Genomic DNA, 13,050 nt, shown 5'->3' with positions numbered 1-13,050 from the left:
TATCATTCACATACAGGGTCTCACACAAGTATCATTCACATACAGGGTCTCACACAAGTATCATTCACATACAGGGTCTAACACAAGTATCATTCACATACAGGGTCTCACACAGTATCATTCACATACAGGGTCTAACACAAGTATCATTCACATACAGGGTCTCACACAAGTATCATTCACATACAGGGTCTCACACAAGTATCATTCACATACAGGGTCTCACACAAGTATCATTCACATACAGGATCTAACACAAGTATCATTCACATACAGGGTCTCACACAGTATCATTCACATACAGGGTCTCACACAAGTATCATTCACATACAGGGTCTCACACAAGTATCATTCACATACAGGGTCTCACACAAGTATCATTCACATACAGGGTCTAACACAAGTATCATTCCCATACAGGGTCTAACACACGTATCATTCACATACAGGATCTCACACAAGTATCATTCACATACAGGGTCTAACACAAGTATCATTCCCATACAGGGTCTAACACAAGTATCATTCACATACAGGGTCTAACACAAGTATCATTCACATACAGGGTCTCACACAAGTATCATTCACATACAGGGTCTAACACAAGTATCATTCCCATACAGGGTCTAACACAAGTATCATTCACATACAGGATCTAACACAAGTATCATTCACATACAGGGTCTAACACAAGTATCATTCACATACAGGGTCTAACACAAGTATCATTCACATACAGGGTCTCACACAGTATCATTCACATACAGGGTCTCACACAGTATCATTCACATACAGGGTCTAACACAAGTATCATTCACATACAGGGTCTCACACAGTATCATTCACATACAGGGTCTCACACAAGTATCATTCACATACAGGGTCTAACACAAGTATCATTCACATACAGGGTCTCACACAAGTATCATTCCCATACAGGGCCTCACACAAGTATCATTCCCATACAGGGTCTAACACAAGTATCATTCACATACAGGGTCTAACACAAGTATCATTCACATACAGGGTCTAACACAAGTATCATTCACATACAGGGTCTCACACAAGTATCATTCACATACAGGGTCTAACACAAGTATCATTCACATACAGGGTCTCACACAAGTATCATTCCCATACAGGGCCTCACACAAGTATCATTCCCATACAGGGTCTAACACAAGTATCATTCACATACAGGGTCTAACACAAGTATCATTCACATACAGGGTCTAACACAAGTATCATTCACATACAGGGTCTCACACAAGTATCATTCACATACAGGGTCTAACACAAGTATCATTCACATACACGGTCTCACACACGTATCATTCACATACAGGGTCTCACACAAGTATCATTCACATACAGGATCTCACACAAGTATCATTCACATACAGGGTCTAACACAAGTATCATTCCCATACAGGGTCTAACACAAGTATCATTCACATACAGGGTCTCACACAAGTATCATTCACATACAGGGTCTAACACAAGTATCATTCACATACAGGGTCTCACACAAGTATCATTCACATACAGGGTCTAACACAAGTATCATTCACATACAGGGTCTAACACAAGTATCATTCACATACAGGGTCTCACACAGTATCATTCACATACAGGGTCTAACACAAGTATCATTCCCATACAGGGTCTAACACAAGTATCATTCACATACAGGGTCTAACACAAGTATCATTCACATACAGGGTCTCACACAGTATCATTCACATACAGGGTCTAACACAAGTATCATTCACATACAGGGTCTCACACAGTATCATTCACATACAGGGTCTAACACAAGTATCATTCCCATACAGGGTCTAACACAAGTATCATTCACATACAGGGTCTAACACAAGTATCATTCACATACAGGGTCTCACACAAGTATCATTCACATACAGGGTCTCACACAAGTATCATTCACATACAGGGTCTAACACAAGTATCATTCCCATACAGGGTCTCACACAAGTATCATTCCCATACAGGGTCTAACACAAGTATCATTCACATACAGGGTCTAACACAAGTATCATTCCCATACAGGGTCTAACACAAGTATCATTCACATACAGGGTCTCACACAAGTATCATTCACATACAGGGTCTCACACAAGTATCATTCACATACAGGGTCTAACACAAGTATCATTCTCATACAGGGTCTCACACAAGTATCATTCACATACAGGGTCTAACACAAGTATCATTCACATACAGGGTCTCACACAGTATCATTCACATACAGGGTCTCACACAAGTATCATTCACATACAGGGTCTCACACAAGTATCATTCACATACAGGATCTAACACAAGTATCATTCACATACAGGGTCTCACACAGTATCATTCACATACAGGGTCTCACACAAGTATCATTCACATACAGGATCTCACACAAGTATCATTCCCATACAGGGTCTCACACAAGTATCATTCACATACAGGGTCTCACACAAGTATCATTCACATACAGGGTCTCACACAAGTATCATTCACATACAGGGTCTCACACAAGTATCATTCACATACAGGGTCTCACACAAGTATCATTCACATACAGGGTCTCACACAAGTATCATTCACATACAGGGTCTCACACAAGTATCATTCACATACAGGGTCTAACACAAGTATCATTCCCATACAGGGTCTAACACAAGTATCATTCACATACAGGGTCTAACACAAGTATCATTCACATACAGGGTCTAACACAAGTATCATTCTCATACAGGGTCTCACACAAGTATCATTCACATACAGGGTCTAACACAAGTATCATTCACATACAGGGTCTCACACAGTATCATTCACATACAGGGTCTCACACAAGTATCATTCACATACAGGGTCTCACACAAGTATCAGTCACATACAGGGTCTCACACAAGTATCATTCACATACAGGATCTCACACAAGTATCATTCCCATACAGGGTCTCACACAAGTATCATTCACATACAGGGTCTCACACAAGTATCATTCACATACAGGGTCTCACACAAGTATCATTCACATACAGGGTCTCACACAAGTATCATTCACATACAGGGTCTCACACAAGTATCATTCACATACAGGGTCTCACACAAGTATCATTCACATACAGGGTCTCACACAAGTATCATTCACATACAGGGTCTAACACAAGTTTCATTCCCATACAGGGTCTAACACAAGTATCATTCCCATACAGGGTCTCACACAAGTATCATTCACATACAGGGTCTCACACAGTATCATTCACATACAGGGTCTAACACAAGTATCATTCACATACAGGGTCTCACACAAGTATCATTCCCATACAGGGTCTCACACAAGTATCATTCACATACAGGGTCTCACACAGTATCATTCACATACAGGGTCTCACACAAGTATCATTCACATACAGGGTCTAACACAAGTATCATTCCCATACAGGGTCTCACACAAGTATCATTCACATACAGGGTCTCACACAGTATCATTCACATACAGGGTCTCACACAGTATCATTCACATACAGGGTCTAACACAAGTATCATTCACATACAGGGTCTCACACAGTATCATTCACATACAGGGTCTAACACAAGTATCATTCACATACAGGGTCTAACACAAGTATCATTCACATACAGGGTCTCACACAGTATCATTCACATACAGGGTCTAACACAAGTATCATTCCCATACAGGGTCTCACACAAGTATCATTCACATACAGGGTCTAACACAAGTATCATTCCCATACAGGGTCTCACACAAGTATCATTCCCATACAGGGCCTCACACAAGTATCATTCACATACAGGATCTCACACAAGTATCATTCACATACAGGGTCTCACACAAGTATCATTCACATACAGGGTCTCACACAAGTATCATTCACATACAGGGTCTAACACAAGTATCATTCCCATACAGGGTCTCACACAAGTATCATTCCCATACAGGGCCTCACACAAGTATCATTCACATACAGGATCTCACACAAGTATCATTCACATACAGGGTCTCACACAGTATCATTCACATACAGGGTCTAACACAAGTATCATTCACATACAGGGTCTCACACAAGTATCATTCACATACAGGGTCTCACACAAGTATCATTCACATACAGGGTCTCACACAGTATCATTCACATACAGGGTCTAACACAAGTATCATTCACATACAGGGTCTCACACAAGTATCATTCACATACAGGATCTCACACAAGTATCATTCCCATACAGGGTCTCACACAGTATCATTCACATACAGGGTCTCACACAAGTATCATTCACATACAGGGTCTCACACAAGTATCATTCACATACAGGGTCTCACACAGTATCATTCACATACAGGGTCTAACACAAGTATCATTCACATACAGGGTCTAACACAAGTATCATTCCCATACAGGGTCTAACACAAGTATCATTCACATACAGGGTCTCACACAAGTATCATTCCCATACAGGGTCTCACACAAGTATCATTCACATACAGGATCTCACACAAGTATCATTCACATACAGGGTCTAACACAAGTATCATTCACATACAGGGTCTCACACAAGTATCATTCCCATACAGGGTCTCACACAAGTATCATTCACATACAGGGTCTAACACAAGTATCATTCACATACAGGGTCTCACACAAGTATCATTCACATACAGGGTCTAACACACGTATCATTCACATACAGGATCTCACACAAGTATCATTCACATACAGGGTCTAACACAAGTATCATTCCCATACAGGGCCTCACACAAGTATCATTCACATACAGGGTCTAACACAAGTATCATTCACATACAGGGTCTCACACAATTGCCTCTGAGACTTATCTCAATCAAGGGCTTGGTGGGCTGAGGGGAGGCAAAGGAATTATCCCGGCCTGTACGTTCAGGAGCTGTTACGTCAAAGCGCTAATTAGATTTTAATTAGTTTTTCTTATTTTCTATCTAAAATCATTAAACATGTATTATTTTACATTTGGTGGCGGTGGAGAATACCCTTCGGGGACTCCATCTCTTTCCAGGCCCCACAGATCCCCCTGCACGAGCCCCGCGAAACGCCCAGCCGCCCACCTGTGCATCGTTATATAGCGCCGACAGTGTCCTGAGCTCTTTACAAAGACAATACAACACCGAGAATAATAATACAATAAGCGCAGCAAAGTCAGACAATAGGAAAGGAAACCCCTGCCCCAGAGAGCTTACAATCTAAGAGGTTTGTTGGGTGAGTTACAGAGACAGCAGGTGAGGGAATAAATGCTGTAGATAGCAGTGTCATGGGAGAGGGGGTTTGGCCCGGTATTAAAGGGGTTACACCCCATTTGGCCACCCCCTGCTCTTACCTTGGAGGCAAGGGGTTAACTGGAATGATGTCCTGTACTGTAGTTATGCCCCTGCTTCAGCACCCAAATGTGTATTCCCCTGTAACAATGTATTTCCCCCATTCCAGTGTCTGCACCAACGCTCACACTGGGATCCGTTCGGGAGGGGAAGGGTTAATAGTTAGGAAGTGATTATAGCCCTTTGTTCCATTTTCCCGCCTTTGCAGGCTCCATTTTGCAGTTTCCCCATAGGCCGCCATGGCAGCTCCATACAATCTTACGGGGATTCCTGCGATTTGGGCCCGTTTCGGTAGAAGACCTGCAGGTGGCACCCGAGAGGAGGAGCGGCGGTTCCCCATTGTAAGTCAATGGAGCCATTCATTTCAATGGGGATTCCTCGACGCCGATCTCCAGGAACTGGTTGGCAGCCATTCAAACTGCAGACCGCAGAAGCGGATACAATATCTAAAAAGAGCTTTTGATCACACTAGGTCAAGTTCAAATACAATTGGCATGGGAAACTTAGGTTCTAGGGCACCCAGGGGAATAAAATTATTTTTGCCCCTAGACCCAAGGAACCCCCACACTCGACCACCACCGGGTCCGAGAATTAAGGACCCCCATAAAGGGTCGCGCTCGCCACGAGGGTCGCGCCTTTGACTCTAATGGTAGCGGAGGTCCCATTGAATCCTATGGCGGCGCCGGCCCCTGTATTTCCTATGGAGGCGCCGGCCATATTGATTCTAATGGAGGAAAGCCGCGTGGCTTTGAAACGGCTAAGTCCGAAAGTGTGTAAAGGTAAAACCCATATCTCCGGTTCTGTGAGTACCAGAGGGCTGGGATTTTGGTCGCATGTAGTCACTGCTCTGGAATGACTGCATGGCCATTTCCAGCCCTCTCCGATCAACGAGACGGAGTATGGGCAAATGTGAAAATTGTGATTTCCCCATTGACTTCAATGGCAGAGTTGCTCCATTGAAAGCCTATAGCAGCGGAGCCCATTGATTTCAATGGGAGAGTGAACGGCAGTGATTTCTTTTAGCTTATAGCGGAGAATCCTGCATTAAAGTTAATAGGGGATTTAAACTTGTTTTTTGTATCTCCGGTTCTGGGGGGTCGTGGAAGGCTGATATTTGGCCACTATGGCAAGGGTCCTCCGGCATGAGGACCTGGCAAATTTCAGCCTGCTCAGACCCACAGAACGGATTATTTTAATATGTGTAGATATTAAAGAATATACTGTTTTGCAAGGCTGGTATAAAAGCCCGGGAAAGTTACTGGCTCTGCTTCATTTTAATGTTCAGGAGGGCGACTTTGTCTACAACAGCCCCCCTGATCAAAGACTTGACCACTCTGATTGTGTACAATAGGGCGGAGAAACGCAGAGTCTGAGTGGTCTGTAAGTGCCATAATTCACACCTACAGACAAACGGGTTTCCTGACTAGATACAAATCTGGTAGACTTTCAGGCACCCAAGGTTAGGGTATGGGGCTGAAACTCCATATAAACGAGTGTAAGCTCTATACCCAGTGTCTTTTCGTGATGTCTTCATATGAGCCAGTATTGCTGAATTAATTGCCAATCCTGTTCCTGATTGCTTCATTGTCCAACCCTTATGTAAGTGCTATTTCTTGTCTGTTATTTGTATCATCTTGTGTGTTCTCCTTCTTTAAGGAATAAACTATATTTATTATATCTAAGTCGTGTTCAATTCAACCAAGATATTTGGTGTATGTTATAACCTATCACTAGCTACCGTGACAGGCAGTGATTAGCTATAAGGGTTGGTAGGAGTGACTGTGGGACCAGGGCTGATAGGAGTGACTGTGGGACCAGGGTTGGTAGGAGTGACTGTGGGACTAGGGCTGATAGGAGTGACTGTGGGACCAGGGTTGCCACCACTCCGGGATTGACCTGGAGACTACGGGTTTTGACCACGTATCTCCGGGCTTCGGGCTTACCTAGTAAACCTCTGGGTGCTGGCGTTCGGCAGCGGTGTCTCTCGGTGGCCTCAGAGTCCTCCCGGCATATTCCCCTGGTAGTAATTTGCTAGTAATTCCTTTCAATATGGCTGCACTGTGTCAAATGGCGCCGCATTGCCAAGGCAACAGGGACGCTACGTGATATCACAGCATCAGATTACGCCCATTGCCATGACAAAAGGACGCTTTATGACATCGTGACATAATGCGGCACATATCATTGTCATGGCAACTTGACACTGTGACGGCACTTAGCATCCCGTTGCCATGGCAACGCAGCGCCATGTGATGCTGCGCGGCCATATTGACGGATTGCAGCGGGAGATGCCGGGAAGATGTTGGAACGATGCCAGAGGATTCCAGGGAGATGCTGCCAACGAAGGTAAGCGCAATATTTAACATTGTGTCTCCAGGTTGGCCTTCAGTAGAAGGTGGCAGCCCTGTGTGGGGCAGTAGCAAGGAGTGCAGGATATCGGGATGCCTGATTTGTGAGGTGGGTTTTAAGGTTGTTCAGCATTAAATTAGATAAGTTAATACCATTAGCTGGGGAAGAGGTGGCAGGGAGGAGTGGGTGAGAGCAGGGAGGCGTGGGCGAGAGCATGGAGGCGTGGGTGAGAGCAGGGAGGCGTGGGTGAGAGCGGGAGGCAGGGAGGCATGGGTGAGAGTAGGGAGGCGTGGGTGAGAGCGGGAGGCAGGGAGGCGTGGGTGAGAGCAGGGAGGCGTGGGTGAGAGCAGGGAGGAGTGGGTGAGAGCAGGGAGGCGTGGGTGAGAGCTGGAGGCGTGGATGAGAGCAGGGAGGAGTGGGTGAGAGCAGGGAGGCGTGGGTGAGAGCAGGGAGGAGTGGGTGAGAGCAGGGAGGAGTGGGTGAGAGCAGGGAGGAGTGGGTGAGAGTAGGGAGGTGTGGGTGAGAGCAGGGAGGCGTGGGTGAGAGCAGGGAGGCGTGGGTGAGAGCAGGGAGGCGTGGGTGAGAGCAGGGAGGAGTGGGTGAGAGCTGGAGGCGTGGGTGAGAGCAGGGAGGCGTGGGTGAGAGCAGGGAGGCGTGGGTGAGAGCAGGGAGGCGTGGGTGAGAGCAGGGAGGCGTGGGTGAGAGCAGGGAGGCGTGGGTGAGAGCAGGGAGGCAGGGAGGCGCGGGTGAGAGCAGGGAGGCGCGGGTGAGAGCAGGGAGGCGCGGGTGAGAGCAGGGAGGCAGGGAGGCGTGGGTGAGAGCAGGGAGGCGTGGGTGAGAGCAGCGAGGCGCGTGTGAGAGCAGCGAGGCGCGTGTGAGAGCAGGGAGGCGCAGGTGAGAGCAGGGAGGCGCGGGTGAGAGCAGGGAGGAGTGGGTGAGAGCAGGGAGGAGTGGGTGAGAGCAGGGAGGAGTGGGTGAGAGTAGGGAGGCGTGGGTGAGAGCAGGGAGGCGTGGGTGAGAGCAGGGAGGCGTGGGTGAGAGCAGGGAGGCGTGGGTGAGAGCAGGGAGGAGTGGATGAGAGCTGGAGGCGTGGGTGAGAGCAGGGAGGCGTGGGTGAGAGCAGGGAGGCGTGGGTGAGAGCAGGGAGGCGTGGGTGAGAGCAGGGAGGCAGGGAGGCGCGGGTGAGAGCAGGGAGGCGCGGGTGAGAGCAGGGAGGCGCGGGTGAGAGCAGGGAGGCAGGGAGGCGTGGGTGAGAGCAGGGAGGCGTGGGTGAGAGCAGCGAGGCGCGTGTGAGAGCAGGGAGGCGCAGGTGAGAGCAGGGAGGCGCGGGTGAGAGCAGGGAGGCGTGGGTGAGAGTAGGGAGGTGTGGGTGAGAGCAGGGAGGCGTGGGTGAGAGCAGGGAGGCGTGGGTGAGAGCAGGGAGGCACGGGTGAGAGCAGGGAGGCACGGGTGAGAGCAGGGAGGCGTGGGTGAGAGCGGGTGTGTATATGGCTGGGTCCAGGATTAGGAGAGAGATCCCCAGCATCAAGAAGGGGGAATAGAGAGAGAGGGGGAGAGGGTGAATATAGGATGTGGAAGTGCTTTTTATTGACGGATATAGAAGTTGTTGGGTAAAGAGGTGCGTAAATAGTGGTGCAATGAATGGGCACAAGTATAGGTTGAGGGAAGGAAAGGTGAAGAAATGTCGATAGGAGGGGGGGGGGACAGAAATGTTTACAAATGAGGAAGCAGCAAACAGAAAAACCAATAAGGAGAGGCAGGGAGAGAGGTAGGAGGGGAGGTCACCAGGTATTGGGGGAGATGAGGAGTAGGATGTGAGAGAGAGGTGTATAAATCAGGCCTGGGAGGTATAATGAGATGCAGGGAGAGAGGTAGGAGGGGAGGGTCCCAGGTATTGGAGGAGATGAGGAGTAGGAGGTGAGAGAGGGGTGTATAAATCAGGCCTGGGAGGTATAATGAGATGCAGGGAGAGAGGTAGGAGGAGAGGGGTCCCAGGTATTGGAGGAGATGAGGAGTATGAGGTGAGAGAGGTGTATAAATCAGGCCTGGGAGGTATAATGAGATGCAGGGAGAGAGGTAGGAGGAGAGGGGTCCCAGGTATTGGAGGAGATGAGGAGTATGAGGTGAGAGAAGTGTATAAATCAGGCCTGGGAGGGTATAATGAGATGTTGGATTAGGGGTTACACAATGTCACTAGGAGTAGGGGGGGTGTAGGATTGGGGGTTACACAATATCACTAGGAGTAGGGGGGACTGTAGGATTAGGGGTTACATGATGTCACTAGGAGTAGAGGGTGCTATAGGATTAGGGGTCACACAATGTTACTAGGAGTAGGGGGGCTGTAGGATTAGGGGTTACACAATGTCACTAGCAGTAGGGGGGACTGTAGGATTAGGGGTCACATGATGTCACTAGGAGTAGGGGGGACTGTAGGATTAGGGGTTACACAATGTCACTAGGAGTAGGGGGGCTGTAGGATTGGGGGTTTAATGATGTCACTAGGAGTAGGGGGGACTGTCGGATTAGGGGTTTAATGATGTCACTAGGAGTAGGGGGTACTAGGATTATGGGTCACATGATGTCACTAGGAGTAGGGGGGACTGTAGGATTAGGGGTCACACAATGTCACTAGGAGTAGGGGGACTGTAGGATTAGGGGTTACACAATGTCACTAGGAGTAGGGGGATTGTAGGATTGGGGGTTACACAATGTCACTAGGAGTAGGGGGGACTGTAGGATTGGGGGTTACACAATGTCACTAGGAGTAGGGGGGACTAGGATTGGGGGTTACACAATGTCACTAGGAGTAGGGGGGCTGAAGGATTGGGGGTTACACAATGTCACTAGGAGTAGTGGGGACTGTAGGATTAGGGGTCACATGATGTCACTAGGAGTAGGGGGGCTGTAGGATTAGGGGTTACATGATGTCACTAGGAGTAGAGGGTGCTATAGGATTAGAGGTCACACAATGTTACTAGGAGTAGGGGGCTTTAGGATTAGGGGTTACACAATGTCACTAGGAGTAGGGGGGCTGTAGGATTATGGGTTACACAATGTCACTAGGAGTAGGGGTGGCTGTAGGATTATGGGGTACACAATGTCACTAGGAGTAGGGGTGGCTGTAGGATTAGGGGTTACACAATGTCATTAGGAGTAGGGGGGGCTGTAGGATTAGGGGTTACACAATGTCACTAGGAGTAGGGGGGCTGTAGGATTATGGGTTACACAATGTCACTAGGAGTAGGGGGGCTGTAGGATTAGGGGTTACACAATGTCACTAGGAGTAGGGGGGCTGTAGGATTAGGGGTCACACAATGTCACTAGGAGTAGAGGGTGCTATAGGATTAGGGGTCACACAATGTTACTAGGAGTAGGGGTGCTGTAGGATTAGGGGTTACACAATGTCACTAGGAGTAGGGGGGACTGTAGGATTGGGGGTTACACAATGTCACTAGGAGTAGGGGGGCTGTAGGATTAGGGGTTACACAATGTCACTAGGAGTAGGGGGGCTGTAGGATTAGGGGTTACACAATGTCACTAGGAGTAGGGGGGCTGTAGGATTAGGGGTTACACAATGTCACTAGGAGTAGGGGGGACTGTAGGATTATGGGGTACACAATGTCACTAGGAGTAGGGGGGACTGTAGGATTATGGGGTACACAATGTCACTAGGAGTAGGGGGGACTGTAGGATTATGGGGTACACAATGTCACTAGGAGTAGGGTTGGCTGTAGGATTATGGGGTACACAATGTCACTAGGAGTAGGGGGCTGTAGGATTAGGGGTTACACAATGTCACTAAGAGTAGGGGGGCTGTAGGATTATGGGTTACACAATGTCACTAGGAGTAGGGGGGCTGTAGGATTATGGGTTACACAATGTCACTAGGAGTAGGGGTGGCTGTAGGATTATGGGGTACACAATGTCACTAGGAGTAGGGGGGCTGTAGGATTATGGGGTACACAATGTCACTAGGAGTAGGGTTGGCTGTAGGATTATGGGGTACACAATGTCACTAGGAGTAGGGGGGGCTGTAGGATTATGGGGTACACAATGTCACTAGGAGTAGGGGGGCTGTAGATCTGTTACTCAGTGGTCACAGGACAGTCACACACATCATACGCTCTGTTACTCACCTTTCACAGCGGCACCAGACTTCTTGTAAGACTGTTTCTTTCGTGATCGGTATATTACTGTCTCTCACGCTCTGTATGTACCTCTCTCTTGCAATCGTGCTCCGTATACAGGTATGATTGTCTCTCGCTCTCGTGTTCAGTATATGGCTATCTCTCGCTCTCGTGTTTAGTATATGGCTGTCTCTCGCTCTCGTGTTCAGTATATGGCTGTCTCTCTCTCTCGTGTTCAGTATATGGCTGTCTCTCGCTCTCGTGTTCAGTATATGGCTGTCTCTCGCTCTCGTGTTCAGTATATGGCTGTCTCTCGCTCTCGTGTTCAGTATATGGCTGTCTCTCTCTCGCTCTCGTGTTCAGTATATGGCTGTCTCTCGCTCTCGTGTTCAGTATATGGCTGTCTCTCGCTCTCGTGTTCAGTATATGGCTGTCTCTCGCTCTCGTGTTCAGTATATGGCTGTCTCTCGCTCTCGTGTTCAGTATATGGCTGTCTCTCGCTCTCGTGTTCAGTATATGGCTGTCTCTCGCTCTCGTGTTCAGTATATGGCTGTCTCACTTCCCGTTCTGCCTGTTTCCTGCTCTCACAGTTTCTCTCTTTCATTATGTGTGTGTCTGCTTTTGTAAGCACTTCCTGCTCTGCGTTCTCTCTCACTCTGGGGCCGATTCACAGCGCAGTGATAAGGGGTTTATAGCGCTATAAATGCCCTGATAGCGGGATACTGCCTGATCGGCTATGCACAGAGCAGTGATAAGGGGTTTATTGGGAGATAAATGCCGATAGCGCGATACTGCCTGATCGGCTATGCACAGAGCAGTGATAAGTGGTTTATAGCGCTATAAATGCCCTGATAGCGCGATACTGCCTGATCGGCTATGCACAGAGCAGTGATAAGGGGTTTATAGCGCTATAAATGCCCTGATAGCGCGATACTGCCTGATCGGCTATGCACAGAGCAGTGATAAGGGGTTTATAGCGCTATAAATGCCCTGATAGCGCGATACTGCCTGATCGGCTATGCACAGAGCAGTGATAAGGGGTTTATAGTGCTATAAATACCCTGAAAGCGCGATACTGCCTGATCGGCTATGCACAGAGCAGTGATAAGGGGTTTATAGCGCTATAAATGCCCTGATAGCGGGACACTGCCTGATCGGCTATGCACAGAGCAGTGATAAGGGGTTTATAGCGCTATA

General features: G+C 48.0%; 1 protein-coding gene across 1 annotated transcript in view; it reads right to left on the bottom strand.

The window, feature by feature from the left end:
• Window positions 1–12,404, bottom strand: part of LOC142494329 (uncharacterized) — a 194,946-nt gene extending 182,542 nt beyond the window's left edge. The window contains exon 1 of the mRNA XM_075598888.1: window positions 11,863–12,404. The gene's annotated coding sequence lies outside the window, so the exon portion shown is untranslated. The remainder of the gene's footprint in view (window positions 1–11,862) is intronic.
• Between the last annotated feature and the right edge of the window lie 646 nt (window positions 12,405–13,050).

The sequence above is a fragment of the Ascaphus truei genome, chromosome 5, assembly GCF_040206685.1.
Source record: "Ascaphus truei isolate aAscTru1 chromosome 5, aAscTru1.hap1, whole genome shotgun sequence".
NCBI classification, from domain to species: domain Eukaryota; kingdom Metazoa; phylum Chordata; class Amphibia; order Anura; family Ascaphidae; genus Ascaphus; species Ascaphus truei.
The sequence above is the reverse complement of the archived record's forward strand: the minus strand, read 5'-3'. Positions and strand labels throughout refer to the sequence as shown.